Source organism: Schistocerca nitens, chromosome 4 (assembly GCF_023898315.1).
Source record: "Schistocerca nitens isolate TAMUIC-IGC-003100 chromosome 4, iqSchNite1.1, whole genome shotgun sequence".
NCBI lineage: Eukaryota > Metazoa > Arthropoda > Insecta > Orthoptera > Acrididae > Schistocerca > Schistocerca nitens.
This window is the reverse complement of record NC_064617.1, coordinates 724033453-724059734: the sequence shown is the minus strand read 5'-3', so window position 1 is coordinate 724059734 and position 26282 is coordinate 724033453.

Below are 26282 nucleotides of genomic sequence, written 5' to 3'. Positions count from 1 at the left end.
AGTGCACGGTACATCCAAACCGTCATCGAACCCATCGTTCTACCATTCCTAGACCGGCAAGGGAACTTGCTGTTCCAACAGGACAATGCACGTCCGCATGTATCCCGTGCCACCCAACGTGCTCTAGAAGGTGTAAGTCAACTACCCTGGCCAGCAAGATCTCCGGATCTGTCCCCCATTGAGCATGTTTGGGACTGGATGAAGCGTCGTCTCACGCGGTCTGCACGTCCAGCACGAACGCTGGTCCAACTGAGGCGCCAGGTGGAAATGGCATGGCAAGCCGTTCCACAGGACTACATCCAGCATCTCTACGATCGTCTCCATGGGAGAATAGCAGCCTGCATTGCTGCGAAAGGTGGATATGCACTGTACTAGTGCCGACATTGTGCATACTCTGTTGCCTGTGTCTACGTGCCTGTGGTTCTGTCAGTGTGATCATGTGATGTATCTGACCCCAGGAATGTGTCAATAAAGTTTCCCCTTCCTGGGACAAGGAATTCACGGTGTTCTTATTTCAATTTCCAGTAGTGTAGAACCCCAGTCTATGGTAATTTCAGTTGTTGTAAATCCTGATGGATCAGGAAAACACTTGATGCAGAAACGTTACTGTCAGTTAGATCTGCAGCTACAGGGATGGACAGAAATACGGAAACATCAAAAACACAATACATTACCATGCGCAGTACGGTGTAGGAGAACGGTTGGCATTTAAAACAGCTTCCACTTGTTTCAGAATGGATAAATACAAGTACCGTATGGTTTTCAAGGGATCTTATAACATTCTTCATGCAAAATAATGACAAATTGAGGTAATGATGATCGAGATGGATAGCGATCCTGCACGCTTCACTCCAAAGTATACCACAAAGGTTCGATACTACAGCTCTGTTGACAGTGGTGGCCAGCGGAGATGCAGCAATCCGTCCTCGTGCTCACAATACCAGTCCTGGACGTTGCAAACTGTGCGAACAGGGGGCCTGTCATCTTGCAACACAGCATCGCCACTGGCGAAAAAACACTGTAACACTGGGTAAACGTGATCAGCCGAAATGGTCAGATAATCCTTGCCAGTAGGGCGACCTTGCAGATTAACATTGGGGCCCATGCAATACCACGATATGAGTGCCCAAATCATCACCGAACTCCCACTATGTTTCACGCATGGGATGTAAACTCGGGCAGAAGTTGGAAACAGAATGAAACAAAATTCATCCGACCAAATGACATTCTTCCGTTCCACCATAGTCCAGGTTTTATTGTTTCGGCACCATGAATTCCGGTTAGGGGCATTTGCATCACAGATGCAATTCTTGCTCGCCCTGTAATTACTTACTTATGGAGCTTCCTTCGTGTTGTTTTGATGCTGACGGGTTGGCGAATGCGACATTCAGTTCTGCAGTGACTTACGCAGTTTTTGGTCCCTCATTTTTCGTCATAGTCCTCTTTAATGACTGCCTGTCACGATCACTTTGCCACGCGCGGTAGCCGCGTGGTCGTGTGCGTCTTGCCACGGTTCGTGCGGCTCCTCCAGTCGGAGGTGCGAAGCCTCCCTAGGGCATGGGTGTGTGTGTGCCGCACTTAGCGTAAGTTAGTTTAACTTAGGTTAAGTAATGTTTAAGCCTAGGGACCGGTAACCTTAGTAGTTTGGTCCCATAGGAACTTACCACAAATTTCCAAAAAATTTCATGATCACTTAAATCGAACTTTCGTCTGAGTTGTGACTTAGCGAATAATGTTTTCCCGGTCTCCCTATATAACACGTCAAATGGTCCTCATGGAAGTGGAATAACTCAAAAAAGCTTTAACACATTTTCACTTAAAAGGTATAACGAACTCGTCACAAAAAATGTAAATGTTACATATACTGGGGTGCTTATGATAATTCTTAGGCATTGTACGCACCCATAATCAAGCAGAAATATCATTTTACGACATATATATTTACAATGATCGCTTTACTGCACTGAAATTTTTCAGAAGTCAGGTTGTCCGTAATACTCGCATTACTTAATATTTTTAGAAAGAGATGTAAATCACTCGGTTCTGCTAAGAAATTCATCACTGGAGTAGGACTTAGCCACGAATAAATTCTTTAGGTACTTCTTAAATTAAAGCTCCATTAATAGTAAAACGTTTGATAGCTGCTGGCAAGTTATTGAAAATGTGTTTTGCTGAAGAATCCACTCCCTTCCGTACCAAAGTAAGTGACTTCACACTTTCTGGATAATATTCTCATTTCTAGCATTGGTTCCATGAACAGAGCTGTAGGATTGGAAAAGGGAAAAGAGATATATTTTAATGACAAATTTCATTACTAACAACGGAACCTCCCCATCGCATCCCGCTCATGTTTAGTTATAAGTTGGTACAGTGGATAGGCCTTGAAAAACTGAAAACAGATTAATCGTGAAAACAGGAAGAAGTTGTGTGGAACTATGAAAAAATAAGCAAAATATACAAACTGAGTAGTCTATGCGCAACATAGGCAACATCAAGGATAATATGAGTTTAGGAGCGCCGTGGTACCTTGGTTAGCGTGAGCAGCTGCGGAACGAGCGGTCCTTAGTTCAAGACTTCCCTCGAGTGGAAAGTTCAATTTTTTATTTTCAGTTTATGTGACAAACTCTTATGTTTTTATCGCTTTTTTGTGAGTGATTATCACATCCACAAGAAAACCTAAATCGGGCAAGGTAGAAGAATCTTTTTACCCATTCGCCAAGTGTACAAGTTAGGTGGGTCGATAACATATTCCTGTCACGTGACGCACATGCCGTCACCAGTGTGGTATAGAATATATGAGACGTGTTTCCCTGTGGAGGAATCGGTTGACCTATGACCTTGCGATCAAATGTTTTCGTCTACTAATCGCACGGTTTTGCGGTGCGGTCGCAAAACACAGACACTAAACTTATTACAGTGAACAGAGACGTCAATGAACGAACGGACAGATCATAACTTTGCGAAAATGAAGAAAGTAAACTTTTCACTCGAGGGAAGACTTGAACTAAGGACCTCTCGTGCCGCAGCTGCTCACGCTAACCACAGGACCACGGCGCTCCTGAGCTCACAGCATCCTTGATGTTACGTATCTTACACATGCACTACTCAGTTTGTATATTTTATTTTTTCATAGTTCCACATAACTTCTTCCTGTTTTCTCGATTGATCTGTGTTCAGTTTTTCAAGGCCTATCCACTGTGCCAACTTATAATTAAATCTGAGAGGGGTGCGATGGGGAGGTTCCCTTGTAAGGAAATATAGCCGGCCGAAGTGGCCGTGCGGTTAAAGGCGCTGCAGTCTGGAACCGCAAGACCGCTACGGTCGCAGGTTCGAATCCTGCCTCGGGCATGGATGTTTGTGATGTTCTTAGGTTAGTTAGGTTTAACTAGTTCTAAGTTCTAGGGGACTAATGACCTCAGCAGTTGAGTCCCATAGTGCTCAGAGCCATTTGAACCATTTTTTTTTGAATATAATGAGAAGTAGTAGTTAGTATCCCTATGGATCTGTAGGACGTTCTTGGGTGTTTTTGAGCGTAGAAAACTGTAGCTTGGCTTGATGAATTAAAAAAAAAAAAAAAAAGATGGAACCCTGCACCTCTGATAGACTTCGACATTGATCGTCCAAGCAGCAGCTAATATAACGGTTTGTTTCCTGAAACAGTGATTATATTGTGTATTGAACCGGGGACCTAGAAACGACGGAGAGGCTTTGTCTACGCCGTGCCTTCAGTGGTACACAACCCCACAACAGGCTACAGCAGTCATCCCACCACCGCCCCACACCGAACCCAGGGTTATTGTGCGGTTCGGACCCCAGTGGACCCCCTCCCCCAGGGAACGTCTCATACCAGACGAGTGTAGCCTCGATAATTGCGTGGTAGAGTAATTATGGTGTACGCGTACTTAAAGACATTGTTTGCACAGCAATCGCCGACATAGTGTAGCTGAGGCGGAATAAGGGGAACCAGCACGCATTCGCCGAGGCACATGGAAAACCGCCTTAAATGTAGCATGATGGTCGGCTTAGAAGCTTCAAAGCGGTCAGATACATCACCATCAACGTATCAGTGCAGGATGCCTAGTCTGTGTGTTTATTGTATGCGATGGTGTCTTGATACTCTTAGTGTTCTATTAATGTGCTTCAAAACTTTGAGCACAACAAAAAAATACAGGTTACAACAACACTGCAATACATTCCATGCAAAAGATTATGAACACTTGGAACTTGGACAGCGCGACGCTAATGTGGAAAAAAAAAAAAAACCGAAACAAAAAAACTGCTTTTAAGAGATGTGACTGAAGAAAGTGCCGGCCTGAGTGGCCGAGCGGTTCTAGGCGCTACTGTCTGGAACCGCGCGACCGCTATGGTCGCAGGTTCGAATCCGGCCTTGGGCATGGATGTGTGTGATGTCTTTAGGTTAGATAGGTTTAAGTAGTTCTAAGTTCTAGGGGACTGATGACCTCAGCAGTTAAGTCGCATAGTGCTAAGATCCATTTTTTTGAACTGAAGAAAGTGATCATCATAAGCGAGCAGAAAAATGAACGTCTCAATAATCCTCCGAATATTTTCACTATGAAAATACATTTTTGTTTCCAGGAGGAACACTCAACTACTCAACTAATGAATCTGCAGTTCGATCAAATTACCACACTGCTTTTTAGCTTTCAAAGCGTTGCGAAGTTCCAATGATTTTCGTGGTTTGTTGGTAGCGTGGAGACAAGGCTACAGCTAGAACTTACACGCCTACTGTGTTACCTTCACGTGATTAGTTTCGTAGCAAAATAAGTCTCGTAGACCTCCGTTTGCTCAATGTAAATTTCCACTACTTTAAAAGTCTGCAGTTATTATTCCGTCGATTTTTAGACTTGAACATGCTGCTTTTTTATGCAATGAAGAGAACGGAATCGGCCCATAGAAGCTCACTGCAGACTTCAGCTTAAGAGCTTGTCTTAGAATTAGCGTTACTCGAAAAGTGGTACTAAGCACTGGTCTTTTAGTGAAAACCCAAATAAGTAATATTCATTGACATTCTGTGTTTCTATATTTAACTTTTAAATAAAATGGTAACGAAATATAACTTTGTCAATGTAAATTTCGTCCTAAAACGGCGGTCATCATAAGGCTGCAAAAGTCGTAAGAAATACCATGTTTCTTGCATCGTTTCCCCCACTCTTTGCACCACCAAATATTAAAAGGGATTTTGAATTTCATTTCGGTTCTCACTATGTTGAGTTTCATTTTCAGTTCTCATTATTAAAACAGTCTTAAAAATAAATTTGCCACGAAACGCGTTAATGAGCCACCCTGCAGCGACACTTCTTTGCTCACTGATGTGGAGTGAGCGCGTGCCAGCTTCCACGAGCAGCTGTGCAGACCAGCTAGACTTTTTAGCGTGCCTTTACCAGTGAAAAGCCAGTTTGTCCGGCAAGAGCCCCAGGCATCGGGAAAGTGTCACTCCGTGCAAATGTCACTATGTGCGAGGATTCAAAGCACGTTTCACCTACCACCAACTGACTCCCGCTCTCGGCAGAACGACACTGATGTTATCTGCTCCACCACTATCTCTGGTAACAATAGCAAACAAATTTAAACTATTTTTCTACATCTGGTTTGCAAATTGGTGGCTTTACCTAATTTTGGGGTGCTGAATACACTGGTAAAATCAGTTTTTCTCTGTGACGTCACATTTCCTACATACACAGCAGAATAAAAAATGATAATAACGAAAATTGACACAACTACGTCAAAAAAATACACATTCAGAACATTTGAAATCAATACTATTTTGTATGTATACATGGGCATGATGCCAATAAAAGATCCAAATTAGTTCAGACGATATTTTCACCTTTAATCGTCTTTGGTTTTTGGAAAATGCGACGATGGAGCTCTTCTTTTGTTTTCCGTTTCATTACTCTCCCTAACAAGATCTCCAGCAGTAGTAACCTATCATCGAAGGGTTCCAATGTCCTTGATAACGGTGTTCCATGGTAAGAATGTCTTGGTAAAAGTGTTCGCCATGCTCATCGCTTACGACTCCCAAATTTTCCGGGAAGAAATCGAGGTGAAAATGTAAAAAGTGAATTTTAAGCGACATTCTACACCCCATGTTCTTATAGTGGTCCAACAGACCATTCACAATGATAACATAGTTTTGTCTTTTCTGTCACCCAAATAGCCTTTCAGAATTGCTTCAAATGAAGACCAAGCAGCTAATTGGATATCAGTGAGTTCTGAATCAAAGGTTGGGTCTTTCCGATATTTTCTTATTTTTGGTCCAACAAATATACCCTCTTTCAGCTTTGCCTCACTTAATTTAGGGGACTTTTAATTGATTGAAGGCTTCACCTTCTTTATCCAGTGCTTTCACAAAGTTCTTGATAAGACTCAACTTGATATTACGGCGAAGGATAATGATTTTATCAGGCTCAACCAATGGGGTATTGTTCACATTTACGTTTCCAGGAACATATGACTTCCTTATAGATCATAAGGCACAAAAAGCAGCAGTATTTTTTGAATCCAGCCTGTAAACCTGCAAGGCGTGCAACAACCTTTAAATCACAGCAAAGCTGCCATTCATGATTCTTATATCTGATTGCCTCTAGCAGCAAAAGCATGGTTCTTTCCCGTCTACTGCGTAAGCCAAAGGTACCGATCGAAATGAATTGCCATTATGCGGTAGTACTGCTTTCAAGCTGGTTTTACTGGAGTCAATAAGTAATCGGCACTCCTGTGGATTATGTTGTTCACCTAGCTGCATCATCACACCATTGACATCTCTACATACACACATTGAATTCTGTATATCGAAATACTGAGCGAAGGAAGCCCCTCTTGATCTGAAACACGAAATTTTTGTCTATGGAGCTAGGAGGTTCCGTTGTTGCAGTCTCAACCCCAAGAGTTCAGTTTACTGTTTCGAAAGTTTTAGATCGCAAACCAAATCGTTTAATTCCTTTTGATTAAAGAGCTCAGGCGAAGTGTCGTGATATTGAGGGCAGTACTCTTCTATATGTTCAATACTTTCTGATTCACTTGAGATTCCGTGGCTTTCAAGCTACAGACAGGAACAGGCAACCACTCATCATGGGGCACATGCAAATGCATTGAAGGTACATTTGGATACTTTATTTTATGTCTAATTTTGCTTGAATGTCCCGAAATATTTGTAAGACAGAAGTGGCAGTCTGAATAATAGTCATTAGGCTCACACCATACCATCGGAACAGCGAATGGAATGTCTCGGAGGTTTCCTTTCAACCACTCGGTTAAGGTTGTAGTACAGGTTATGCAGGCAACATGAGGTGCAAAATTATTATGTTGATCATCAACAGGACAATCAAAATACAATTTATATGCCTTCTTAACCAAATCAATGACTGGTTTTCTTTGGGCTTTTGGGGTGAATTTCCCACACACATAACAAAAGTTGTCGGAATGGTTTAGACAGCAACGAGATTTACTAGTTGCCATTTTTCTTAGTCTAAGTCTTAAACACAAAAAAAAACAAGTAAACATCAAAACAGAAGAACAGCAAAAAGCGAAAAATGAAAAACCTTTAAAAACTCAAAAATGGTACGTGCTAGAACATTTTGAAAGGTATATTCGGATTCTACACACGAAAATACCTAATAGTTGATTTATCACATCCCAGATGCAAAATGGCTGTTGACTAGTGATAAAGAGTTACGAACCACTCGTGTGTTCAGGTATCCAAAGACGTTCTCTGTGGCAAATATAGCAAATAAAACTGTCACTTGTCATAACATAGAAATATTATAATAGATGTAAAAAATCCTACTGGGATTCAATTCGCAACCGTTTAGAGAAACAGAGTTTTGTTAGTTTGTCGAATACCAGACGTGAATTCTATTCACCGAGCAGTGATGTTGTAACAAATGGTGAAGGAGGGAGCCTAGGCGACTACATGTACTGTGTTCGACGCTCTCACATTTTCGTCTAATCCTTCTCCTATCTTTACTAACAAGACGACCAGTAATGTAACTAATTACATCAGCCGAAAATCAAAAATTAGATGGTCTCAAAATATCTTTTAAAAAGCTGGGATATGTGACGTGGAACAAACGAGCACCACAATTCGTGGAGGCAAAATATGGCAAAATTAAACGAGTTCCTGTGAAACTATGCGGGAACAAGAAATTAGATACGAACAGATTGAAACTGCAAATTACCTTACCTAAAATATCTACAACAACAAATGTATTTCCAAGCACAGAAAACAAGACATCACAATGCAGTAATTAAACGAGAATACCTATATGGATCAGAGATACTAATACTGATGAGGAAAACAAACATTGAAACATTGACAAAAAGGAAATCAAAATGGTAAGAAACATTCTAGGCCCAAACCTGTAGACGAACAATACCGACTCAGAGGCGATGAGGAATACACAGATATCCGTAGTGACGTTAGAAAACGCAGGTTTGCTATGGACTCACAGAGCAAATACACTCCTGGAAATTGAAATAAGAACACCGTGAATTCATTGTCCCAGGAAGGGGAAACTTTATTGACACATTCCTGGGGTCAGATACATCACATGATCACACTGACAGAACCACAGGCACATAGACACAGGCAACAGAGCATGCACAATGTCGGCACTAGTACAGTGTATATCCACCTTTCGCAGCAATGCAGGCTGTTATTCTCCCATGGAGACGATCGTAGAGATGCTGGATGTAGTCCTGTGGAACGGCTTGCCATGCCATTTCCACCTGGCGCCTCAGTTGGACCAGCGTTCGTGCCGGACGTGCAGACCGCGTGAGACGACGCTTCATCCAGTCCCAAACATGCTCAATGGGGGACAGATCCGGAGATCTTGCTGGCCAGGGTAGTTGACTTACACCTTCTAGGGCACGTTGGGTGGCACGGGATACATGCGGACGTGCATTGTCCTGTCGGAACAGCAAGTTCCCTTGCCGGTCTAGGAATGGTAGAACGATGGGTTCGATGACGGTTTGGATGTACCGTGCACTATTCAGTGTCCCCTCAACGATCACCAGTGGTGTACGGCCAGTGTAGGAGATCGCTCCCCACACCATGATGCCGGGTGTTGGCCCTGTGTGCCTCGGTCGTATGCAGTCCTGATTGTGGCGCTCACCTGCACGGCGCCAAACACGCATACGACCATCACTGGCACTAAGGCAGAAGCGACTCTCATCGCTGAAGACGACACGTCTCCATTCGTCCCTCCATTCACGCCTGTCGCGACACCACTGGAGGCAGGCTGCACGATGTTGGGGCGTGAGCGGAAGACGGCCTAACGGTGTGCGGGGAATGGTCCTCGCCGATACCCCAGGAGCAACAGTGTCCCTAATTTGCTGGGAAGTGGCGGTGCGGTCCCCTACGGCACTGCGTAGGATCCTACGGTCTTGGCGTGCATCCGTGCGTCGCTGCGGTCCGGTCCCAGGTCGACGGGCACGTGCACCTTCCGCCGACCACTGGCGACAACATCGATGTACTGTGGAGACCTCACGCCCCACGTGTTGAGCAATTCGGCGGTACGTCCACCCGGCCTCCCGCATGCCCACTATACGCCCTCGCTCAAAGTCCGTCAACTGCACATACGGTTCACGTCCACGCTGTCGCGGCATGCTACCAGTGTTAAAGACTGCGATGGAGCTCCGTATGCCACGGCAAACTGGCTGACACTGACGGCGGCGGTGCACAAATGCTGCGCAGCTAGCGCCATTCGACGGCCAACACCGCGGTTCCTGGTGTGTCAGCTGTGCCGTGCGTGTGATCATTGCTTGTACAGCCCTCTCGCAGTGTCCGGAGCAAGTATGGTGGGTCTGACACACCGGTGTCAATGTGTTCTTTTTTCCATTTCCAGGAGTGTAGTATAATTCCTAGACTACAAGAGGAAAGCCAAAGCGGACGCTATAAAATGAATTGACGAGTTCAGAAATGATAAAATGGCAGGAATTATACCAGAAGATGCCCAAAACCACAAAATCTTCAGGTCAAAGTCTTAAATGACAATTTTATCAAGAGGAAAGCAAAGCAGAATAATGGAACAAAGCGGTCTGAAGAAAGAAAGTAAAGGCACAGGAAGAATATCAAAGAAACATGTGCACAAAGGAAGGAAAATGCTCACCTCTAAGTACTGTGAGTAGTCTTGACGGCCTTATTCGCAAATAATAATAATAATAATCATAGTCGTACATTTGTTGTGAAGTTTAATTGGAGTATAATAAGGACGATCGAGTCATGTGCGTATTAAAGTTACCGAAGTGCAGTCATTACACTTATAATTCTTTGTCGTCAGTAATAGGTCAACCTTATATTCAGTGGTTATCTTAAAACCATAAAAAAGCATTTCGAATTTTCCCCAAACACATTTTCTGGAAGTCCATATACGTGAGCACACATGATTTTTGACAGTGATAATGGGAAACATACATCATTAACATTCAAAAAAAGTGACGGTTCAGAAATAACCATCCGCTCATCCGTATACGACTATTCTTCAGTCACCGTTGATAGTCCTGGTAACTGCCCCATTTGGGAAACAATAAACGTATGTTTCCATTTTACACCAACGGAAGAGCATCCTGAGTGGTTATGAATGTTGATTAACAAGTTGATCGGTTCTAGTATCGAAATGGAACAACCTGGAACATAGCAGGCAGGAAACCTGGAAACCCTATCCAGTTCCGAGAAAAAGGGGTATAGCGGCTTTCTAATGATGTTCCAAAAGCAATAGAAATGCAGTGTACATCCTATCCGGTATAGTTTCATTACCGTAGTTGTGTGAATGTATTATTTTTAAGAGCGGGGAACCGCAGTCAGAATTCCACATGGTGAATAAAATCTCTTCCACTACCTGTTAAATACTTTTATTACCTCAAATTTGCTTCCTGTCTGGCCCAGCGGAAAAGCGGGAGTACATGTTCATTGAAAGTGGAGAGGAGAAGAAAGGAATGGAAAGCGAGGGGATCAGTGATGTCAGCTGCAGCGGGACATTACCTGAAATCACAGTGAGTGAAACTGTGTACCAGATCGGGATACGAACCCAGGATCTCCAGGTTACTGGGAAGATGTGTTTACCATTGTACCGTCCAGGACACAGCATTATTCCAACTGCGTGTACTATCTCGGCAAGCCCCAAGGCCGATTCACATTCCCATCGAGCGCAACCTATCTGCAACCTCTGTCCATTTCCTCCATAATCGCTCTCTCAGATTCCCACAGGAAGTCAGACGCATTTGCGCATCCCACTGAAGAAGATGGATCCATTGCCCAGCTAGGCCAGTCAAATTATACGAAAGAGTGGTGTCTGTTCTTTCGGACGTGTCTGAAAGAGCAGACACCACACATTAATAAAAGTTGGCGTTGTTTAAGTCACCAGGTGCGTACTGCATCTCGTGTGACGATTGTGATTCCAGGTATGTTGGCCAACAGGAAAAAGCTTTGAGGTCACTTTTTGGAGAAAATAGTAACACCCCCGGCACAAGGTCAGCTCTAAATGCCTGTTTGCATGAAACAGGCCATTCAGTTATTAACCTCCATTTGAATTTGCAGGTGCTGCGCTTTGAAAATATGGGTATTACACTCTACATTGTAGAGGAGGTTGAAATTTACCGTTCACTAAAAATGTTTCCCGAAATTACTCTTAATGCGCAAATCTAGTAACGCTGCAAAAGTCACTGCTCACTGAGCGGTGTAGCACAGTGGTTAGCACGATGGACTCGGATTCGAGAGCACAACGGTTCAAACCCACGCCTGGCCATCCTGATTTAGGCAAATGGGGGGTTGGTTCTTTCGAAAAGGTACGGTCGCTTTCTTTCTCCAACCTTCCCTCCGAGCTTGTGCTTATGACCTCATTGTCGACGGGATGTGAAACATGAAACTCCTCATCCTCAAAAGCACACTATCAAATGTCGTTTGCCCAGGAGCATAAAATTTACCCTGCCCATACACCTAAGTACTACATCCCTAAATGACCCTGTTATTCTTTGTTGTGGTTCTTGTTTTCGTAAGACCTGGTTCTATTTTGTTTTCTTCTCAACTGATGTAATTAGACATAAAAAGCGTACTTCTTTACGTGTCCTGACTGCTACAGGTGCGCTATGTCTTTGTAAGTTCTGAAAATAGAGCAATATATCATTCAAAAAGTTCATGTTTTAGATAGTTTTTCAGGGTTATAATATCTCGTACTTTAAATTTTTAATCTTTTTAGCTACAAATGTTGTTAAAAAATAAAAATTCCTAATGACCATATACACATAACAGTACATAAGTTAGATGCATTGGAAAGACGACTCTCATCTTTCTTGTCATAGACAGAATCATTTCGGTGTGAGACTCACATTAGCGCCACCTCGCGCACAGTGTTCGTAATATCGACCGATCATTACAGTTTACCCTGGCACCGTGCACTCTTCTGTTCTGTCTACGGCTTAGTAAAACATTCAGTACCTTTCTGTCGATGTTTGGACACGTAGATGTGGTGCTTAGTTATACAGTAGTCAGAAATTTAAATAGGTTTATCTCGATTCCTATCACTTACAAATGAATCGTGGTCCCAGTTAGTTTGATTAGAGACTATCGTTTTTAGAGTGCTATCTATTTATCCCTTACTATGAACCATGAGACTTGGCTGTAAGCAATCACTTTGGCGCGCCACGACTGTTAAAAAACTTGGGAGTTCATAGCTCTCACTGATACAACACGCTTGATGGTAGTACACATCTATTTTACAGCCATTATGATTCTGTAATATTTTAATTGATTTTACAGATCACCTGAAGATGCATTTCTATTGACGCGAAACTGGTAGCGACATAGCGACATTTTAATGAAAGTATTTAACTGCCAGTGCAGAAGATTCTATTAACTAATTATATGAATGAAGCACTCGTGCAGCGGAACGTGCCGCGTGGTACGTCGGTTAGCCAAACCTGTATCGAATCTGAACAGCTGATTAACCGCCATAGGCGATGTATTGGCCAGTCGGTATGATGGTTTTTAGGCGGTTTCTCACGTTCATTGTGGCAAATGCTGGGCTGGTACCCAATTTCTGCATCAGAAAACAGGATTCATGTACAACAGTTAATACGCGATGTTATGCCAAACAAAGTGTACACTATCCATACAGAGGTGGCGCACGCGATTTCCCTCCCTTAGAAACTGGGACCTGCGGCGGCAGGAAGGGCATCCGGCCGTAAAGCTAAATGGTAAAATAAACTGCTGAATCTTGAATACAGCTCCGGTCTAGACGTTACTGGCTCTAAGTAAAAGAACAAGAAGTTGATTCGCTCATGACTGTATCGACAAATAATTATTCATTTCATCACTATTCCTTATTACACGTCGAACATACCTCGTCACGAATGTATCACTATTATTATTTTTGTTGTTTTGGTTCCTTTCTGATGCAGTGTGATCCTTTGTTGCGGCATATATGCAATACAGCATGACTGTGATGCGGGTATGCAAGCACCCACATGTACCCGCGTCCATCCATCCTGATTTAGGTTTTCCGTGATTTCCCTAACTCGCTCCAGGCAAATGCCGGGATGGTTCTTTTGAAAGGGCACGGCCGACTTCGTTCCCCATCCTTCCCTAATCCAACCCAACCCACGTGTAGGCAGGGATTAGGGTGAGATTTGTGTCTTTCCGACGCACGTGCAGTAAATGCGGAGACGTGAACTGTATCGACATTATTACCAAATACATCCAAACGTGCTGGCTGCCGAAGGACAAACACAGGTAGACATCGATCAGAGAAAGAAGATGGTTCAAATGGCTCTGAACACTATGGGACTTAACATCTGAGGTCATCAGTCAGTCCCCTAGAACTTACAACTACTTAAACCTAACTAACCTGAGGACATCACACACATCCATGCCCGAGGCAGGATTCGAACCTGCGACCGTAGCAGTCGCGCGTTTCCGGACTGAAGCGCCTAGAACCGCTCGGCCACACCGGCCGGCAGAGAAAGAAGAATGTGTATTGGCAGCATATATGTCGAAAACCACCGTTGTGGAATGGTACGCTAGATTCAATGCTGCCTCTTCACGATAACGTACGACCCCATGACGCAACTATTGTAACGCAGAGGTTAGGCTTACTCAGGTGGGAGATGCTCGAGTACCTGCCGTATAGTTTTGATCTCTCCCCATGCTATTACCAAGCCTTGTGTCCCTTAAAAAGGACCTTCAATGGGCGACGATTCCTGTCGGATGAGGATGTACTGCAGATAGTCACGGAATTCTTCATGCAGCAGGACTCGGTGTTTTACTAAAAGGGTATCTTGAAACTGGAGCGTCGGTATTATGATTGCCTCGATGCTCACGGTGGTTTTGCTTGATTGGCATAACGATTCTGCACTGTACAGGCTTCGAACGTAAAGTTTTTTGATAGCACCTTATAGTAACTTCACAGTTCGGCTGCTGAGCGCTCTAGTATGGCACTCACCAGGTCGTAAAACAAGCTAAAGTGTGTACTTTAAAGAATGTAGATGCACGACGTATTTTACTCGTCATGTAAATGTAAAAACGAGCAAAATTTGCACTGTTACGCAATTCAACATGTAGCAAGCATCAGTAGGATGTTGCACGTGTGGATCTCCCTAGTTACACAAGGTGTTTAGTAACTGTATTATTTTTATTTATGACAAGCCCGTTTTTAATTTTAACAAATTTATGTGGGATGTGCTTCACGCTATCTACGATAATGTCAATATGGCGTGTGTGGTAGCGTCGTAATGAAACAGGACGTATAACAACATGTCTTTTTTTTTAAAAAAAGGATCAGAGCGTAGTAATCTCAACTGTTGAAACCAGTCATCAGGAATAAATATTATTGAATGCGACATTGGCTATTAAAAGTTTCTTCAAAACAAATACAGATCGTTCCTTCCAATCTTTCATTAGGAGAAATTTTAAATGAGCCAAAAGTTATTTGAGGTGAATAAGTGCGGCGCCTCACCCCGCATTTTAAAAGCGATGTTGTTGTCAGGGACCAGTTTCCAACTGGGCACTTCGTCGTGAGTGTTCCCACAAACAGACGAGGGTTTGCGCAGGCCGACGTTAATCTGCGTTCGCAGCGGAGTGGCCCTTCTTTCCTCAGGCACGGGGTCAACGCTCAGCGGGCGGCGAGAGTGGGCGGCGGCGAGGCAACAGGTGTGCGGCTGGTTGCCCAATGGCACCGTGCTGTGTTTGCGGAGGCAGAGGCACGTGCTGCCCGCAGCTGCCGTGACGCGGCTTCCCACACCGCAGCCAGACGAGTCGCCGCCGCAGCAGGAGTCACGACCTCGCCGAGCGGTCTGCGGCTTCTCCGACGGTATTGCAAGACGCTGTCTGCAAACGACGTTGCGGTACCCTCTTACCACAAAGAAATCTACCGCCGCTCCCAACTTCCGTATTAGTGCAAAGAACGCACAAACACTCCTTTGTACGAGGGGCGTTCAGTAGGTAATACAACATATTTCTCTTTCTCGGCCAGTTTCGGTTGAAAAAATGCGGAATGTCTTGTGGATCACCTTGGGATATTTCTTAAGCTTCTTTAGTTTCATGAAGTTCCAATAGACGGCGGCGCTATACGTAGGCTTGAAAATGGCGACTGCAATTGAGGTGTGTTCCAAGCAAAGTGCTGTCATTGAGTTTCTTTTGGAAGAGAACCTAAGCGCCCCAAATATTCGTAGGCGCTTCCAGAACGGCTACGGAGATATGGCAGTGAACAAAAGCACGGTGAGTTGAAGAGCGAGGCTCTGTCATCATCGCAACTAGGTAACGCAAACCTGTTCGATTTGTCATTCGAGGTGACACACTCGTTTACCAGTTAGGGTACTGAAACGTGTGTAGCCGTTGCAGTCCTCACAGCCTGGCAGAAGACGATAAAGAGCAACGAAGGACTATCTGTGTGAAATTGCTTGCGCGTTACGAGAATGATCGTGACAATTTTTTGTCGAACATCGCCATTTGCGATGAAACATGGGTTCATCAGTTCTAATCAAAAACCAAACGGCAGTCCCTGGAGCGACGCCACATCACCTCTCCTCCGAAGGAACGGTTCAAAGTCGCACCCTCAGCCGGTAAAGTCATGGTGACGGTCTTCTGGGACTCTGGAGAGGTTATTCTGTTTGATGTACTCCCTCATGGTGCAAGTATCAACTCTAAAGTTCTACCCTCGGGAAACAGAATAAACGGCTTCATTGAGTTCGTCGCCATAAGAATGCCCCATGTAACGCAAAGCCTCAAACAAATCGGCGCACCCGAGAGGAGCCCAGAAAACTTCATTGGACTGCTCTTCCTCATCCAGCTCACTACCAGCATCTCGCACCTTCCGACTTTCATCCGTTAGTGCCAATGGAGGATGCACTCCGCGGGAAGCAGTACATGGGTGGGGAGGCTACTGACGCAGGAAGGCCGGCCGTAGTGGACGAGCTGTTCTAGGCGCTAGAGGGTGGAACCGCGCGCCCACTACGGTCGCAGGTTCGAATCCTGTCTCGGGCATGGATGTGTGTGATGTCCTTAGGTTAGTTAGGTTTAACTAGTTCTAAGTTCTAGAGGACTGACGACCTCAGAAGTTAAGTCGCATAGTGCTCAGAGCCATTTTTTGACGCAGGAAGACGTTGGCTCCTTGAGGACATACATGCGTAAGGCCGTCACGTTGAACGGAGATCGTGTTGAAAAATAGTGTTTTGGAGTCAAAATGGCCGTACGGGGTAGCCGTGCGGTCTTGGCGCCTTGTCACGGTTCGTGCGGCTGCCCCCGTCGGAGGTTCGAGTCCTCCCTCGGGCATGGATGTGTTTGTTGTCCATAGCGTAAGTTAGATTAAGTAGTGTAAGCTTAGGGACCGATGACCTCAGCAGTTTAGTCCCTAAGGCTCTTACCACAAATATCAAATTTCCAGCCAAAACGAAGGAGAATAATGTGGTGTATAGGAATCTTCAATAAAACCAACCTGCTTTCATCAAAAATGTGTTGCATTACCTTTTGACGTCCTCGTACATTATCTGACTTCATGCATGTACACTGTTTCATCTTAAATTTATTCGCTGACACACCATTCCTTGACGTCAGCTGTATATGATATAGCTATGCCACCTATTAGTCACATACGGAAATCTGTGCGGGATCGGGATTCGATTTCGTGTTTCCAGCTGCAGCGCTTCGGTTACCTCGTTTTCTTGGGTTCCTAAATCCGCTTCTCCGTAAGCTAATTTTACGATTTGCTCTGTTTACACGCATGTTAAGGGACGCAGCCTGATTAGCAATTCTGAAGTCTCGGTCTTACAAGCCTTTTTGTAAGCCACTCCTTTCGTGGTTAAATTACATTAACCTTAGACTCTTCCAATGAATCTGCTTGTCCTACAAAAACGTTTAAGTGGCCATTCCACGTCAGGTCTCCCCGGACGTTTACTCTTAAGTATTTTACTTTAGTTACTGCTTGCAGTGATTTATCACCACCAGCGTAATTGAAAAATAAAGCATCAGTTATCTCTTTAAAAGCAGATTCCAGTCTTTGCAGTAATTATGAGTCTCCGCAATTCTTCCTGCGTTTCGCTACAATCTTCTGTCGTTTCCTGCAGGCATAAGCAGTTTCCACCATCATCCATCAAATCATTGATCTGTGATATATTGTAAACAGCAACGGCCCTGTAACACACCTTTGAAAAATTTCGAAGTAATTTTACATCTGATGATTTTGTCTCGTTAAGGAAGTCACTAATCGAGTCAGAAATAGGTCCCTGCGGCGGCGCGGTACTGTACTGGTGCGAATAATGTTCCACTCACCTTGGGGTGAATCTTTACTCACACACACCCCAATTAGCACTAAAAATTATTTGGTCGGTAGAAAGAATAGATAAGTGAAAGTATTTATGTACGTAAAATTTCACTCTATTACGGTAAGCCTGCATACACCAGTTATTACCAAGCCTCACTCTAAGCTGTACAAAGTCTGAAAAGAAGACACACACATAATTCATAACCATAATCAGTTTATAAATTATCCTTCACAGAAAATTTACAAATGGTTCAAATGGCTCTGAGCACTATGGGACCTAACATCTGAGGTCATCAGTCCCCTAGAACTTAGAACTACTTAAACCTAACTAACCTAAGGGCATCACACACATCCATGCCCGAGGCAGGATTAGAACCTGTGACCGTAGCGGTCGCGCGGTTCCAGGCTGAAGCGCCTAGAACCGCTCGGCCACACCGGCCGGCGAAAATTTACAAACTGATTGTTTCTTTTAGAACACCTCACTCAGACGTTGCTATAATCAATCTCACGTAACAAAATGTTCACGTTCGCAAGTAAGCAACTCGTCACAAGGAATTTAGTTACTTGAAACATCACCGAAGGTTCTGAATTTCAGAAGGTGCGTTAAACTGAACTCTCTTCCACACTTTACGGCACTTGTCATACATTTTGGTAACGAAATGTCATAATATTAATAATTTTCATGGGAGCATCCATCAGCACATCTGACCATTAGAACATCCAAGCCCCAAGTCTCCTCATCTCTCTACACAAAAGAAGGTCCCCAAACACACGCGAATGTGTTAACTTCTGACTGGCAGAGAAACATCACAACCTATCGGAAAGCAGCGCCAAACCCCCTCAACCCAACTCATATATACACAACCACTGAAGCAGAATAGTAAATTAACATAAATTTTTAAAATCCACAAACATAAAATGAACTCCCCATTAAAAAAACTACTTTAAAAAAACCATAATCGCATTTCCCCAGTCCATAAACAGACGAAATAATTTATAACAAATTCCCCAGTACGAATGACTAACGCACATGTCATTCTCGAACATTTCTCACGAGACCATTTACTTCAATATGTAGTATAAAAACTTTACATAAAACATCATTTCACATTCACATCTTCATTCATTCTTGTAACCAAGAACAATTATAATAGTAATTAATAAACACTTAGAAAATTAAACAAACAGAACAGCTCAAACAGTGTCCATCTACCACATCGCATAGAAACTACGGTAGATACACTCGGGCACCTAACACCACCTGTATGTGCGTGACTCACACTGCACTGCTTTTATGTGCGACCTCAGTAGGCACGATGTAATAATAATATTCAACAATTATCTGAAACATCGGACCAGTTCCAAATCTATAAGATAGTAAATTACATTTCCCTTACTTCAGACTTGGTAGTTCTTTAACTTACAAAATTATATTGCTTCCAAATACATCAAATTACATATTTATACAAAATTAGTTCTTTCTCACAATAATGAAACTTTTATTACTGTAAATTGTACAATACGAGGGTTGGAACTATAATAGTGGTAACTATTTATTTACAGCCCGTTCAAAGTAGATACGTATTTCAAAGCTTTACTGACCTTCAGAGTAGTCACCAGCATTGTGTATAACCCGTTGCCAGCGATGTGGAAGTCGTAGGATGCTCTTAGCAGTGCTAGTTGTGTTAACAGCTCGAACGGCAGTTCTCAAGCAAATGCCGTGAAGTGTTTCCTTCAGTTTAGAAATCGAGTTGAACACACGAAGGCTTAAGTCAAGGGAGTGCAGTATGTGGTATAGCACTTAGCAGCGCCATCAGTCAAAAAAATCAGTAACAGCTTGCACTGTACGTGCTTGAGCACTGTCCTGAAAAATGATGGTCAGGTCCTGCAGAAAGTGGCATCACTTATATCTCTAAGCTGGTCGTAGTTTTCCAAAAATGAACAGCATAGAGACAGAAGACTTTCTGCAGAACCTGACCATCATTTTGCAGGACAATTCTTAAGCACGTACAGTGCAAGCTGTTACTGATTTGTTTGACTGATAGGGCTGCTAAGTGCTATACCACCTACTGCACTATCTTGACTTAAGCCTTCGTGAGTTCAACTCGATTTCTAAACTGAAGGTAACACTTCACGGCATTCGTTTCAGAACTGCTACAAAGTCTTCGGGCGATAGACAGCGCCGCTCGAACTGTCAACACAACTGGCACTGCTAAGAGTATCCTACGACTTCCACATCGCTGGCAATGGGTTATACACAATGCTGGTGACTACTTTGAACGTGAGTGAAACTTTGAAACACGTATCTATTTTGTGCGAGCTGTAAATAAATAGTTGCCACTATTAATGTTCTAACGCTCGTATTTTCAAAATTTACCTATTTCGCTAATGAAAGCGTCTCTTTTGTTTTACAGCAAATAAATTCTGTCATACCTTAATGTTGGCACTTCATTAGTGTCACAGTTTTTCTTACGCTCGTTTCTCACATATTTAGGACACGCAAGTATGTGGCGTCCATAACATTTGAGTTTCAACTACAGTCCGGCTTCAGTCAGAAGACCATAGTTTCTGAAAACAGAGTTTCGTCTATCTTCACAAGTAACAGTTACATCTTCCTGAAATGAATCATTATTACACACTTTTCTTAAATTCCACTTCCCAATTAACAGAGACTTTACTCTAACTAGTTCTTAAAAGTGGCAATCAATTAAATGTACTTGAAATCATAATAATTAAATCGAAATAATTTCAGTACTTCAGCAAATTACGGTAGCTAGTGCAAGCGCTTTGTTCATTTACATAGCTAACTGAAATACTTACGTGAAGTAAATTCAATTTCTTTCAAAATTGACTTACATCTAATACAAATCATTCTTTGACAATATTTACAACATAACGTAAAACACTTACCACTACTTGTACCAGTCCCTTAATTACAACTCGTGTACAGTCACTTATGTAGTAGAAATACTATAGCGAAGCCACAGTGTCCTCATTATCTTCACCATAATGTTTTGACTTAATATAGACATAGAGTACACAACCCGTCAGGGTAGCCGAGAGCGCTAACGAGCTGCTTCCTGGAGTCGGGTAGGCGCTGCAACCGCAGATCGAATCCACCCAGTGGATTAACGACGAGGGACAGTGTGCCAGCCAGCCAGCCTGGATGTGGTTTTTAGGCGGTTTTCCACATCACACTAGATGAATGCCGGGCTGGTCCCCACGTTCCGCCTCAGTTACATGGCTCGCAGACATCTGACCACATTCGCACTATTCCATGGATTACACTAGATGCAGACAGCAGAGGTACATAATTTCCTTCCTGGGGGGTACAGGGTGGCGACAGAAAAGCCATCTGGCCACCCCTTCAAACTAACATGCCACATCAGATTAACCAGCGGACCCCGCAAGTTGGGATTAATGCTTGGAAAGAGAGATAGACATAGAGTACATACAAATTCAAAAATCTTATATACAACTTTTTCGTTTCACCTTCTTTCTTTCCAACTCACTCACATATGAGTTCAACTAATATCAATATTAGTATTCTCCTTTCCAAACATCATTTAGATTCTTTACGTTGCCATACTAATCATGTAATCTCAGTTGTCACATCTGATACTTTTTCCATTTTACAAAAACCTGTTAACCACATTCGATCAGAACAGCGCCATTGCATAAAGGTACACGGACAGAGGGTAGCCTTGTCTGACCGACCGTTGGATCGGTATCGGACCCGCCACACGTCCATTGACCTGGACCAACGAACGCTCGGTGCTAAAGAGCCACCGAAGGACACTGATGAACCGGGTAGAGAAGCCCATCCGTTCTAAGACAAAGACATGGCGCACCCTGTCTAACCCGCTGTCAAAATCTACGGCAACAATCGCGGCACGAAGTGAGCACTCTTCTGCTAGCGCAGTCACGTCCCAACAGTCTCCAGTTTCTGTCTGGACGTTAACTGTGTAACCTGGTGGAGTTTGCGCGTCGGAGAGGTCATGTGGTAAGACGGGTCTGCAGCGCACCGCCAATAACCGCGCGAAAATCTTTTAATCAGTATTTAGTAAGGTGATAGGGCGGTAGTGGCCTATAGTAGTCCCAGGTCTCGGTTTATGTGTGGGAACAATAACGCCCTCGACAAAGGCTGGAGGATTCGCAGCTGCACACGTGATCAGTTCATTATACATGTCCGTCCATTGTGACGACACGAGATCACAAAACTTACGATAAAATTCAGTAGGGAGTCCGTCGATGCCTGGTGACTTGCACAGTGCACCCTGAAGATAGCTGTAGTGACCTACACGATAGTGAAAGGTTCCATTAATGCAACCCCCTCCTCAAGTGTGAGGGCGTGCGGAGCCTCCATGGCGATAGGATCGTAGTCCAGGTCGGTCCCATCATCGGCACGGTAGACTCAGCGATAACGTTCGACAAAGCCGTCGACTATGGTAGCATGTTAGGTGGCCCGCTGCGCACGATAAGAAGAGTTCGATAACTAAGTTTTGTCTGCGGTGTCGTGCACAATATACGCATGGGAAGAGGGGAGGGAACGTGATTCTCCCGCCATACCACATCATGTCTGCGGACACGCACCCGGTCCCCTGTAGTTTCTGCCAAGTAATCGCTAGTAGCTTCGTCTTAATCATAGTGGGTTCAGTTCATACTTCCAGGGAAGGTGGCTGGCCATCAAGGTCAAGAAGGGCGCTGAAGTAGAAGTGTGTAGTGTGCCTGTGCCAAGCGGCCACCTCCTTTCTGTAAATGATGAATGCGCACTGGATCATCGGTCTCGCAAATTTCAGCCAGCAGTCCACGACGGATGCGTAAGAGCAGAGAAGCGGTTCGCATCTTGTCCACGTCTGAGTGATATGTTGGCAACGATGAGGATCTTGCAGATGCTGTTGAGTTTCCATGGCCGGCCGGAGTGGCCGTGCGGGTCTAGGCGCTACAGTCTGGAACCTCGTGACCGCTACGGTCGCAGGTTCGAATCCTGCCTCGGGCATGGATGTGTGTGATGTCTGTAGGTTAGCTAGGTTTAAGTAGTTCTAAGTTCTAGGGGACTGATGACCACAGCAGTTAAGTCCCATAGTGCTCAGAGCCATTTGAACCATTTGAGTTTCCATGATGCTCGACTCCTCCAAACCTCCTGGTGGGGAAGCAGAAATGCACATATGTACGCACAGTGGCCAGAGAACACCAAAGGCCAGTGATTTACATCGAGCACCGAATCGATCAGTCTACGGGAGACATAAATGCCGTCTGACATACTAGCCAAATGGCTCGCGTGAAACGTGAAGCCCGGGTCGTCTGCGCGCCGTACCTGCCAGGAATCCTATAGGACTAGATCACGAACAATGAGACACAGCTGCTGGCACGGTGTAAAATTCAGGTATTGATCTTTCCGGCCTGGTATGCAGTTAAAGTCCCCTCCTGAGGCATTCTCCTCCGCAGAAAATCCTGCCTTTTCACGCCGACGTCCAGTACCAGAAGGCGCTTAGACATTAATCAGACGCCTGGAGTACTCCTGGCAGATGGGAGGTACATCATGTCGTCAATCAGGATACCTTCGCGTACAGGACCGCAGACTCCGTCGGCGTGGTATCCATGTATTCAACGGCTGCCGACACTGCCAGATCGGCTGGTATCGTCCCTTCTTCGGTAGAGGCTTCAGATGCAGGAACATTGCGTTCCGTCGACGCTGAGACACTGAGGCTAGCCGTTCCACAGATGCCCTGACGATGCCTTCGTCTACAGTCTCAGACGCTGAGACGTTTTCTCAACAGGTAGTGAGCGTATTATTTGGACAGGCATTAGAGTCCCATTCTGACGTCGTACGGTTCCTCCTTCCTCGTGGGTTAGGGGAGCGTTGTTTAAGCAGTCCGTCTAAGGGGGACGGAACTGAGGACATGGCTGAAGCCACATCGTCAGTCACCTCGTCCGCAGCCGGTTCAGGAAGCAGCGGAACACTATCAATCAGCTGTTCACGTCATTCCGAGAGCCTCCAGGCGGCCGGCGGCGACTTGAGCGCCATCGCGTATGTAATCGGACGTGCCGTAGACGACGGGAGAAGTACCACCCCTCCAGTTGGGAGCTGCTTTATCCGTCGCTGCAGACATTCAGATCTGTTTTGTCGCTCTTTTCTATACTCCGACATCCGCTGGTGGTTAAATAAGACGGAACAAGGCTGCGGAGATCAATTGTGATCTGAGGCACCCCGTTAAGAACATGTGCAGAAGTGGGCTCAGTGATCTGTCTTTTGATCATGAAGAGCGCTGCATGGCCGGAAAGCCGCTATGACGTCCTCTGCAGGTACCTCGAATGGCAGTTCGAACACGCGGATAGTTCTAATGCCTAATCCCGCATGTTCGATTCTGACCACGCCGAAGTTAGCGTCAGTTTGACGGAAACGAAGTCGCTCTTTGGTCGCGTTCAAAACGCGCTCGCATGCAGCGTCATTGATCGTTTTAGCGTAACCGGCGTTGCAGACAATCGAGAGGAGAATACCTAGAAGTTCCGACGGCGGGATCTTCGTCTCCGTCCGCAGGTCGTGGTCGTGCGGTAGCGTTCTCGCTTCCCACGCCCGGGATCCCGGGTTCGATTCCCGGCGGGGTCAGGGATTTTCTCTGCCTCGTGATGACAGGGTGTTGTGTGCTGTCCTTAGGTTAGTTAGGTTTAAGTAATTATAAGTTCTAGGGGACTGATGACCGTAGATGTTAAGTCCCATAGTGCTCAGAGCCATTTGAACCATTTTTTTTCTTCGTCTCCTCATGGAGGAAACGTTCCATATCTAAGCTTTCGTTCGTGCAAATTCCGGGGAAAAGTTGAAACATAACGTCGATTTCCTGAACTTACTTGCCGTGATGTCAGTGCGCGAAGCCCCCGCGCAGGCTAAGACGCAGTGTAAATAAACACGAGCTCACACGCTCCGCAGGCAGAAGTACGGCATGTCCACTTCGAGCGGCCGCTAAAGCCAGACTGTCACTGTAGAAAACGGTGTCTATTGTTTATTAAAACAGCGAAAAAAGTTTAAAAAAACAGCCAAAGTTCAGAATGATAGAAGAGGAAGATTGACAACACGAAAGTAAATAGAAGTAGTTTTGTCAATAACTCGAGTAGCCTACTCAGTAATCCCCAATTAACTAGCATTGCAAAGAGCAGTGCCCTCCAAGGTATTGACCTCAACTCTTTTCCTGTATCCGCCTCATACCTTCAGCATTACTAAACTCAACAGCTTTCAAGGGCCCTTCTCTGAATCTATTTTTCCTGGCTATCCAATACTCTCTTACTTTCAAAATAAATGTGCCTGCTCACACTTACATTCATACCTCATGCAACAGAACTTACCTCATTAAGCTACAATTTCTCGCTTACAGCTTCAGCTATCACAATAACATCAACACCTTTTTCCTTCACGTAAACCTGTCTTATTTCCCTAAAACATGCACCATTTTGTGCATTACTATTTCAACCATAGCATATGACACAGAAACCACTGCCCATTGAGATGGTTCAAATGGCTCTGAGCACTATGCGACTTAACTTCTGAGGTCATCAGTCGCCTAGAACGCAGAACTAATTAAACCTAACTAACCCAAGGACATCACACACATCCATGCCCGAGGCAGGATTCGAACCAGCGTCCGTAGCGGTCGCTCGGTTCCAGACTGTAGCGCCTAGAACCGCACGGCCACTACGGCCGGCGCCTGTTCATTCTGAACATCCATCTCATCATTGGAGTAAGCACCCCTTTTTGTGCATTACTACAATATCGCACCAGCTTCAGGCCCTACTGCTTGTACTCAGTAACCACTGAAGTTCAATTAAATGCACTCCACTTTACTTCCTTCAATATCGTTAATGTTGCCCATCATTAACCTCGTTTCACCAAACTCCACAGGACTTTAATTTATCACCTAGAATGGATGCCAGAACCTTATTATATCTAAATTTTCCTTCCATACAGAACATTGAATCCCCTGCATATAAAATTATGCTAGATGAGAAATTATTTCTTGCCCTGCTTTGCAAGAGTTTTATGCAGTATATGGCACGTGTTACAAGTATATAACTATACCAAAGATTCCTTTTCGATATCACCTAATCAACAGAAGTTGTGACCAAATCAAGTACGATAGACCCCAGGTAGAAAAGAGTAAAACGAAAGTTGAACAATCCAGTAGGAACAGAATCTGTATAGGAAAGAGTTAGGATAGAGTGCACTATAAAACAAGAAAGGGCACGTCCATCTAGGGAAGGCACCACGCACCAAATGGTGTGACTACCAAAGTCAGCAGACGCTCTATCTCATTTTACTCCTACTGTTACCGTAAATATCTCTTCAGGTCAACAACGTTTCGCAATCCTAAAAGTTTCCCAGACTTTTAGTATTCCAGTCTGTAAGCATTTGGATACGGCTTTTCTACCATCGTAAAAGGACCCGTGTACTCTGTAAGTAGGTGTTTAGGTTTCTGTATTCGTAACGCCACGTAGCGCTCTGTATGAAAATCACTGGCTGTG